Below are 9,744 nucleotides of genomic sequence, written 5' to 3'. Positions count from 1 at the left end.
TTATGTTTCCACTTGCCTCTAAAGAAATGTGTATTTGATGTTCAAGCATTCTTATTGGTTAGTTCAACTCTGATGACAATAAGGGGTGTTGTGATTGGCCCCGCTTGCAGATAGGGGGAGATCGCGAACGTCAGGTCTTCCCAGTATGAAAATGTGATGCGAGGGGTAGGTCACGTTCTGAATACTGTTTTCTATTTTCTATTTTACAATGTGTACAAATTTGCTGTACGTTACTGATTTTATACATGTGTGGTTATATGGTACCTGTTAGGGATTGAGGGGCTTTCTGGGATGTGCTTTGGCATATGATTGCTGTAAATAATTGTGTTAGCTAGCATACACCGATGTCATGGTCACATAAGCCACGGCTAACACAGTTGTCTTCATGCTACAGATTTTGCCATCGACAGCCATCATCACTGTTAAGTCCTGCACAACTAACGTGCTGTTTCCCATTTAATCACAGGTATTTACACATGTTATATTTTGTATTGTATTTTTGTATTTTGTTCGCCCAGTATGAAAATGTGATGCGAGGGCAGAAATAAATGATGCTCAACTGGGACCACTGGCCGAAGTGATTTATTATTTTAAAACACAACGCATGGAGAGTACACTATACATCTGTTACACTGGTGCCGTGACTCGTCTTCTTGTCTTGCTGGACGTCACGTGGAGGGATCGGAGACCCGGCTTCAAGAAGTACTGTGGTTGCTGATACACGCCTAAGGTCTAGGTTTTGCATTCTGCGCAAGTGGAGTTCTCAGGGAGCTCCTGGTAGCATGAGTGAGTGGGGAATATAATATACTGTTTATTAGTTGTATGTGTTGATGTTATGATTATTTAGTGATGTAATTGTGCGGTTACGCTAGTGACCTTCGGAAGCCAATTAACGTGAGGGTGATGCCATTTTCTACCACACGGTGGCGACAACTATTAAGGCGTTTCTTGTTACTTTTCTGTGTTGATTCTTGGCCTTGTTAGACAACCACTACTGAACTTTTATTTTGAGTGCATTATGTTCAAGCTGATTTTATAGAAGTGTTCATATTGATTGTGATAATTTTATTTTTTATTTTTTTGGGGCACTTAATATTTACAAAAAAAAAAATATATATATATATTTTAAAAATGGAAAGTTTTGGGAGAGGTAGGGGAGTTTTCATGTTTAACCCTTCACTGCCAGTGGGTAGGGGGGCATCTATTTCTCCAGTTACTTCCACACCTCTGGCCAAGCCAACTACGCAGGCAAGTGTGCACCTTCCACATGATTTAGAGCTACCTCAACTCAGTGCATTTGAGCCAGTTTCACCTAATCCTAGGAAGGAGGATGTTTCTATGGATTTCCTGGCAGACATTGTTAAGCAGATAGGTTACTCAATAGGTGAAAATATTGCCTCTTGTTTGGAATCAAAGGCTATGGGAGATGGGGTGGGACAGAAGGTTGATTATGTTGGTGGTACCAAGGTTGGGGCCAGCTCTAGTCTAAATGTAGTGGTGAAAAATGATGTCAGGGAACCAGCGTGTTTCAGGGGGGATGGTTCAGAGGAATGCACAGTGCATGAATGGGAGGAGACTATGTTAGTGTACATGCAGAAGAAGGGCTATGGTGGGCAGGAGAGGTCAGATGAAGTTTTGGGTAAGCTGACAGGGCGGGCACGTGACGTGGTAAGAGTAAGCCTACGCAGTAACCCAGTTGACTTAAGCCAGGGCCCTAGACCGGTTTTTGACATTCTGAAGCATCACTTTAGCGACACAATCAACTCTGACATGCCCCTAGCTGATGTTTATTCTACGTTGCCAGTGGAAGGTGAGACTCCATTTGATTACTGGATCAGACTGAACAGAGCCATAGAGGTGGCAGAGGACTGTTTGAAGAGGCAGAACAAGGAGCTAGACAATCCATCACGTGTTCTGACTGTCATGTTCATCAAGCACTGTCCGAACCCAGAGCTGTCATTGATATTCATGTGCAAACCATTGCATGAGTGGATGGCTGCGGAGGTCCATGGCAGGCTGGAGGAGTACCAGAGGAAGTGTAAGGCTCCAAGTCCCTTGCGGCTGGCCCCACTGGTCACCACACTGACGCAGGAAGTAAGTAGGCCAGTGTCGGCTGTTGCAAACTGCCCGGACCCCTTGCAGCAGCCCACAAATGGCTCATCCGAGGCATTGGATCGTGTGATGGACATGCTTGAACGGGTCTTGGAGCAGAGGCCTCTGCAACCTGTAGGCGGCTATAAGAACCCGCCTTTGCAATGCAAAGTGTGTGGGGATGCGAATCACAGCACAATGGATCATTGTTATTCTAACCACCTATGCTTCCTCTGTTATCAGGCTGGGCACACACGTCGGGAATGTCCTCGCACTTCATCGGTAACTCCCGTCGCTCCATCAAACAGCAACACGACACAGCGGCAGGAAAACTAGCTGGCCCGCACTGGGTAGGGGGAAGTGCTGGGCCTTGTGAGGTGCCCCAATTCGATAGTGTTGTAGATTTGGAGTCAATATATTCAAGTGTTTGTGATGAAGTCAAGTCGAACGAAAAAGTCATTATGCAAAATACACAGAGAGTGCTCCACAACGATGAACTCTTCTATACTAGTGTGTTACTGGGGGATGTTATAGAGGTGAGCGCTATGATTGACAGCGGTTCTATGGCATGCACATTGAGCTCTACAGTGGTGCCACGCCTTGAGAAAGCAGGTGTGCTCAAGAGTGGCTCCCTCAGTCCGACTGAAGTGGTGTTGGTTGGCTGCGGGGGGTTGAAGACCAAGCCTGTAGGTGTGTGTGAATTGAATCTGTCTGTGTATGGCAGCAGCCTCTCTGTCCCTGTTCTAGTAGTGGATGGCCAACGTGATGAGCTCATCCTAGGCAGCAACGTGATAAAACACCTCATCAGGGAGCTGAAGACGACCGGTGACTTCTGGGAGAAGATGACATCATCTGAACACAATGGAGATGACAAACTGTTCCGTCTGCTGGCTAATGTAGAGAGATGGAAAGGGACAGAAGTGCCGGAAAGAGTGGGCACGGTAAGGCTGAAGCGGGCGGTCACATTGGAGCCCATGCAGGAACATTTAGTCTGGGGCCGGTTGTGTACGCCTCAAAATGTATCTGCGGGCAGTGCTGTCGTTATTGAGCCTACGAGGGCGCGCTCAAGACCGAAAAACATTCTAGTGGGGAGAACAGTAGCGACGTTGTGGAGCGATGGCTGGGTCCCTGTCAAAGTTATCAATCCCTCACCAAAGCCAGTAACAGTGAGACGCAATGCCAAGATAGCGGATGTTTTTCCTTGCATGGCATTAGAGGACTTTGACACTGACTACATAGATGGGCCCACTGTCGAACCGGTCCCCCTGGTGCAGCAGGTACACAAAATGGATGCCAATCAAGACTTTGACAATGGTAGTGGAGATAGCTTGACCGTTGACAGTGCCGTAAAACCGCACAGAGTGACAAGTGAGGTGTTGCACGAGTTAGGGCTAGGTGACATTGACATTGAGTCCACTCAGTTGTCGCAACAGTGTAAGGCCCGGCTAGTTCAGCTAATAGCCCGCTACGAGTGTATCTTCTCCCGGAACAAACTAGATTGCGGGAAGGCTACTGGATATGTCCATCGCATCAGACTCAGTGACACTAAGCCTTTTAGGCTACCTTACCGTAGGCTCTCCCCTAACCATTATGACAAGCTCAGGCAGGCCTTGGATGAGATGGAAGAGCGAGAGATAATCAGGAAATCCAGCAGTGAGTATGCCTCCCCGCTCGTGCTGGTCTGGAAGAAGTCTGGCGATCTGAGACTGTGTACAGACTTCCGATGGCTCAATGCTCGCACCGTAAAGGATGCTCACCCTCTACCTCACCAAGCTGATGCTCTGGCGGCCCTGGGTGGCAATGCCTTCTTCTCTACAATGGATTTGACCTCAGGCTACTACAATGTGGAGGTGCATGAAGACGACAAGAAGTTTACAGCCTTCACTTCTCCTTTTGGGTTATATGAATATAACCGTCTTCCACAAGGACTGTGCAACAGCCCAGCTACATTCATGAGGATGATGTTGAGCATTTTTGGGGATCAAAATTTTTCTAGCCTTCTATGCTACCTGGACGATGTGCTGGTTTTTGCCCCGACTGAAGAACTTGGATTGCAACGCTTGGAGTCAGTTTTTGAGCGTCTCAAGGCCCATAATCTGAAATTGGCTCCAAAGAAATGCCATTTCATGAAGAGGTCAGTGCGGTTCTTGGGGCATGTCATCAGTGAAGGAGGTGTGGCCACAGACCCGGAAAAAGTGAAGGCTATTGCAGGGATGACAGAGAAGGATCTCATGGAGGATAACACGGACGTTCCCTCCCAGGGGAAGATTCGGTCCTTTCTCGGAATGATAGTCTATTACCAGCAGTTCATTGAGGGGTGCTCCACCATCGCTAAGCCGCTGCATGGGCTGACAACTGGGACGAAGGCACCACGCCATGGGAAAGGAAAGAGGAAAAGAAGAATACATAGGAAACTCACAGCAGCAGACTGGACTGGTGAGTGCAAACAGGCCTTTAGTCAGTTGAAACAAGCTCTCCTCGATCAGGTCATGCTAGCCCACCCTGATTTTAGTAGACCTTTCTTGCTGTCTGTAGACGCATCTAGTAATGGATTAGGTGCTGTCCTCTCCCAAGTGCCAGAGGATGGGTCTGCAGCCAGGCCCGTAGCATTCGCTAGCAAATCTCTTACTTATGCACAGTCAAAGTATCCTGCCCATAGGTTAGAGTTTTTTGCTTTACGCTGGGCAGTCTGTGAGAAGTTTAGTCATTGGCTAAGGGGCAAGCCTTTTACTGTATGGACAGACAACAACCCATTAACATACATCCTGTCCAAGCCCAAATTGGACGCCTGTGAACAGAGATGGGTTGCTAAACTCGCTCCATTCGAGTTTGACATAAAGTACATCCCCGGTCCCAAAAATGTCATTGCTGATGCACTCAGTAGACAGCCATTTGTGCAGCCGAGCGCTCTCCACCGCATCACAAGGGTTCCATACAAGGCCTTGCTGGAAGAAGCTGCGGGAGTACATGCTGAGAAGGTGCAAGATGTGTTCCGCTGGTCGAACCACCCATTCGACCTCGAAAGCTGCTCACCGTCAATTGAGGCAGATGCCTGTGAAATTGTCATGGACTGCCAAACTACCTCCTATCCTTCTCCTGGTTCACTGTCAAAGGAAGCGGTGTCAGCAGTCCTGAGGTCGCAAGAGGAGGCTGGTCTACAGAACTGTGCGCTGCTACTGCCTCAGCTCACTCAGTCACTGGTGCCATCTGAGATGTCAGATGTGAGAGTGCTGTCCCGTGACGACCTGATATCAAAGCAGCGCCAGGATGATGCACTCGCCAGAGTTGTATTCTACGTGGACAGGGGCCGTAGACCTTCTAGGAGGGAACGTGGCCATGAACCAATCGAGGCTCTACGGATTCTGAAGACCTGGGAGAAGCTCACTCTGAAAATGGGTGTACTATATCGCGTTACCAAAAGTTTGCTGTCAAAGAGGAAGACGTACCAGTATGTAGTACCCACCTCAATGAGGGCGACAGTTTTGAAGGGTGTCCACGATGAAGCCGGTCATCAGGGGCAACAGCGGACGTTGTACTTGACGAGACAGAGGTTCTTCTGGCATGGTCTGGAGTCGGATGTGAGAGAGTATGTCAAGACCTGCAAGAGGTGTGTGTTCAGTAAGGCCCCCGAGCCAGAGGCCAGAGCTCACTGGAGAACATCATCACGACTGAGCCCCTCGAGTTGGTGTGTGTGGACTTCTGGTCTGCTGAAGACTCCAACAACAAGTCCTTGGATGTTCTGGTCGTCACTGATCATTTTACTAAGATGGCCCATGCCTTCTTGTGTCCGAACCAATCAGCTAAAGCGGTGGCCCTTCAGCTGTGGAACAACATCTTCTGTGTGTATGGTTTTCCTCGTCGTATCCACTCCGACCAAGGGGCCAACTTTGAAAGTAAATTGATTGCTGAGTTGTTGAGCGCTGCAGGAGTCCAGAAGTCGCACACAACTCCCTACCATCCGATGGGGAACGGGGGAGTCGAAAGGTTCAATAGAACGCTGGGAAACATGATCAGGGCTTTACCTACGAGAGCGAAGCACAGGTGGCCCCAGAAGCTGAAGTCGTTGACCTTCGCCTACAACTGTACAGTCCATGAAACCACGGGCCACGCCCCTTTCCAGTTGATGTTTGGGAGAACCCCACGTCTGCCTGTCGACATGATGTTTGGTACGGTGCTACAAGACTCAAATGTTGTAGACTATGATGAGTACGTCAAGTCCCTGACGAGAGACCTGAGGGAGGCCATGGAGACTGTACAGGTGTCGGCAACCAAACAGCTGAAGAGGCATGCGGGCCTCTACAACAGGAAGATCAGAGGAGCTCCAGTGGAGGTCGGTGATCGGGTGCTGCTGGCGAATAAGGGTGAACGTGGAAAGAGGAAGCTGGCGGATCGCTGGGAGAACAACCTCTATATTGTTACGGAGAAGAATAGTGACATCCACATCTTCAAGATACAGAACATGTCGACTGGCCAGGAGAAAACGGTCCACCGTAATCTGATAATGCCTGTAAACTTTTTGCCTCTCCCTGACACTGCCTTGGAGACACCTAATACGGGAGACCGTGAGGATCTGAGTGAGGAGATGGAGGACTCATCCATGAATGATATACCAGAAATGGACATCGGTGAGAGGACTAGTGTGTGGGTATCAGAACAGACCTCGGAGGAAACACAGTCGGAGCCCTCTGAAAAAGAGACCCTAGATGTGCTGGAAGATGGGCCACTGGCGAGGGACCCTCAGAACTCACCACATTCTGAGGGTGCCACTGGTGGCACAAGCATGTCAGAGGTAACCTTTGGAGAAGAAATGTCCGAACCCTCTGAGGAAGAAAGGCATTCTGAAGATGCCGCTGGCTCCAGCAACAGTCACAGAACCCTTGACCTTGACTACCCATCGACTGTGGACAGTGACCCACCAATGGTGGTTGTAGTTGGACAGGTTAAACGTAATGATAACTCTGTTAGGACTGTCAGGTCAGGGGCTGGTCGAGTTAGGAAACGCCCAGTGAGACTCATTGAGACTATGCAGACACAGAGGGTTTTTCATACAGAATTCATTAGAGTACCTGTGTGGGTGTAGGATTAGAATCCAAGTCTATAGCCACATTTTTTTTTTTTTTTTACTTTTAACTTTCAAGAGACCCTATAGAGGTAATGGGTCAGGGGTCATGTAGGCCAAGGTTTTTTTTTTCTGTCTGAGGTTCTTATTGTCACTGAGTGTACTGAACATGTAACATGCATGTTTTCCTACGGGGTCTTTGAATTCCCCTAATTCTCTTTAGAGAATAGTCTTTGCACTGGAATATTTGGTGACATATGTATTGCAAGGTATTGCATACCTCATTTAGTTTCTTTGTAGTATGCAAGTGTAATTCAGCAGGGGAGAATGTAACAGGGTTGGTTATGTTTCCACTTGCCTCTAAAGAAATGTGTATTTGATGTTCAAGCATTCTTATTGGTTAGTTCAACTCTGATGACAATAAGGGGTGTTGTGATTGGCCCCGCTTGCAGATAGGGGGAGATCGCGAACGTCAGGTCTTCCCAGTATGAAAATGTGATGCGAGGGGTAGGTCACGTTCTGAATACTGTTTTCTATTTTACAATGTGTACAAATTTGCTGTACGTTACTGATTTTATACATGTGTGGTTATATGGTACCTGTTAGGGATTGAGGGGCTTTCTGGGATGTGCTTTGGCATATGATTGCTGTAAATAATTGTGTTAGCTAGCATACACCGATGTCATGGTCACATAAGCCACGGCTAACACAGTTGTCTTCATGCTACAGATTTTGCCATCGACAGCCATCATCACTGTTAAGTCCTGCACAACTAACGTGCTGTTTCCCATTTAATCACAGGTATTTACACATGTTATATTTTGTATTGTATTTTTGTATTTTGTTCGCCCAGTATGAAAATGTGATGCGAGGGCAGAAATAAATGATGCTCAACTGGGACCACTGGCCGAAGTGATTTATTATTTTAAAACACAACGCATGGAGAGTACACTATACATCTGTTACATATGGGCCTAGTATATTGAACACAATCAATACATATTACCACTTTTTAAAGCACATTCACTCACCTTCATACAATAAAAACCCACACAAACATCCCAAAATGAATACTTTACACCACGTCAAGAGTTTATTTGACTGTATTTCAGAATATTTTTCTGTAAACAAGTTTTTTGCTATTTTTTTTCTCACAAAATGTAATATAGCCGTACTGTCGCATTTCATAAAAATTGTTGTTCACTTCTGTCTTTGAAACTACAGTATCAACCATTGGCTGATGCATGCAACGTCTGAGCAGGGGAACACAACCCATATGATATAGCAATCTGATGCCCAACTGCTCAGACGATGATTTGGCACACAATCAATCAATCAAATGTATTTATAAAGCCCTTTTTACATCAGCAGATGTCACAAAGGGCTTTACAGAAACCCAGCCTAAAACTCCAGACAGCAAGCAATGCAGATGTAGAAGCACGTTGGCTAGGAAAAACTGGCCAGTCCTCTTCTGGCTGTACCTGGTGGAGATTATAAGAGTACATGGCCATTATTAAGGCCAGATTGTTCTTCAAAATGTTCAAATGTTCATAGATGACCAGCAGGGTCAAATAGTAATCACAGTGGTTGTAGAGGGTGCAACAGGTCAGTACCTCAGAAGTAAATGTCAGTTGGCTTTTCATAGCTGAGCATTCAGAAGTTGAGACAGCAGGTGTGGTAGGGAGAGAGAGACGAAAACAGCAGGTACGGGACAAGGTAGCACATCCGGTGAACAGGCCAGGGTTCTATAGCCGCAGGCAGAACAGTTGAAACTGGAGCAGCAGCACGACCAGGTGGACTGGGGACTGCCAGGAGTCATCAAGCCAGGTAGTCCTGAGGCATGGTCCTAGGGCTCAGGTCCTAGGAGAGAGGGAGAGAGAGAGAGAATTAGAGGGAGCATACTTAAATTCACACAGGACACCAGATAAGACAGGAGAATTACACCAGATATAACAGACTGACCCTAGCCCCCCGGCACATAGACTATTGCAGCATAGATACTGGAGGCTGAGACGGGGGGGATCAGGGGACACTGTGGTCCCGTCCGACGATAACCCCGGACAGGGCCAACTAGGCAGGATATAACCACACCCACTTTTCCAAAGCCCAGCCCCCACACCACAAGAGGGAGATCAAAAGACCACCAATGTACTACCCTGAGACAAGGTTGAGTATAGCCCATGAAGATCTCCTCCACCGCACGAGCCTGAGGGGGCGCAAAATCGGACAGGAAGATCATGTCAGTGACTCAACCCACTCAAGTGACGCACTTCCATGCCTAGGGACGGCATGGAAGAGCACTAGTAAGCCAGTGACTCAGCCCCCGTAATAGGGTCAGAGGCAGAGAATCCCAGTGGAGAGAGGGGAGCCGGCCAGGCAGAGACAGCAAGGGTGTTTCGTCGCTTCAGTGCCTTGCCGTTCACTTTCGCACCCCTGGGCCAGACTACACTCAATCATAGGACCTCCTGAAGAGCTGAGTCTTCAGTAAAGACTTAAAAGTCGAGACCGAATCTGCGTCTCTCACATGGATAGGCACACCATTCCACAGAAATTGAGCTCTATAGGAGAAAGCCCTGCCTCCAGCAGTTTGTTTA

At 47.7% G+C, this 9,744-nt stretch overlaps 1 protein-coding gene and 1 long non-coding RNA gene across 2 annotated transcripts in view; both read left to right on the top strand.

Moving 5' to 3' along the window:
* Window positions 1-9,744, top strand: part of LOC139576609 (LETM1 domain-containing protein LETM2, mitochondrial-like) — a 40,571-nt gene that overhangs the window by 3,227 nt on the left and 27,600 nt on the right. The gene's annotated exons all lie outside the window — the stretch shown is intronic.
* LOC139576608 (uncharacterized) lies at window positions 8-8,021 on the top strand. The gene is made up of 3 exons (XR_011675151.1): window positions 8-466; window positions 543-786; window positions 7,603-8,021. It is a non-coding gene; the product is annotated as an uncharacterized lncRNA (long non-coding RNA).

Source organism: Salvelinus alpinus, chromosome 5 (genome assembly GCF_045679555.1).
Source record: "Salvelinus alpinus chromosome 5, SLU_Salpinus.1, whole genome shotgun sequence".
Classification (NCBI taxonomy): Eukaryota; Metazoa; Chordata; class Actinopteri; order Salmoniformes; family Salmonidae; genus Salvelinus; species Salvelinus alpinus.
The sequence above is the reverse complement of the archived record's forward strand: the minus strand, read 5'-3'. Positions and strand labels throughout refer to the sequence as shown.